At 40.5% G+C, this 588-nt stretch overlaps 1 non-coding gene across 1 annotated transcript; it reads left to right on the top strand.

Annotated features, from left to right (window-relative positions):
- The first annotated feature begins 11 nt into the window (after positions 1 to 11).
- LOC113333843 lies at positions 12 to 173 on the top strand. Its single transcript, XR_003352393.1, has one exon. It is a non-coding gene; the product is annotated as a U1 spliceosomal RNA (small nuclear RNA).
- Positions 174 to 588: the final 415 nt, after the last annotated feature.

Raw genomic sequence — 588 nt, 5'->3', positions numbered from 1 at the left:
TACTAGGAATCATACTTACCTGGACGGGGTCTATGACTGATCATGAAGGGTCATGGCCTAGGTTAGTGACTTCCATTGCACTTTGGAAGGGCGCTCGCCTAAGATCTCCCCACTGAGGGAGAGTCTACGTCATAATTTGTTCCTGAGGGGGAACGCGTCCGCGCGGCCCCTGCCAATCTTCCAAGTCTAAATTTTATCTACGGTTGTATTATTTAGCGTTTGCTCTTACCATAGTGCAGTTTGCTTGATCCGGACAGGATCTGTTATTTGAGCTTGATCTGCAAAACTTGATGATCTCGTCAAAATGTGTTGGACAATAAGTTTCTCTGAAAAATATGGAATTGCATTATCTTAATCATCAATTTTCTTCGCAAGAAAAAAAAAAAAAAAAAAAAAACTTCCGACTGTAGTTCCCCAATTTTATTTTATTTTTGATAATTTTCCGTTATGGCCTGTAAACAAGCCCTTCTGTTAAAACATGGCTGCCCAAAATCAAATTGAAGGCTACTATTCTAATAAGGTGAATTCGTTTGGATAGCAGGTGATCATCAGCCCTTGTGTTGTTAAAGGCACTTAAGATAGGAGGGG

The sequence above is a fragment of the Papaver somniferum genome, unplaced genomic scaffold (genome assembly GCF_003573695.1).
Source record: "Papaver somniferum cultivar HN1 unplaced genomic scaffold, ASM357369v1 unplaced-scaffold_13347, whole genome shotgun sequence".
Taxonomy (NCBI): domain Eukaryota; kingdom Viridiplantae; phylum Streptophyta; class Magnoliopsida; order Ranunculales; family Papaveraceae; genus Papaver; species Papaver somniferum.
This window is presented reverse-complemented; position numbering and strand designations above follow the sequence as displayed.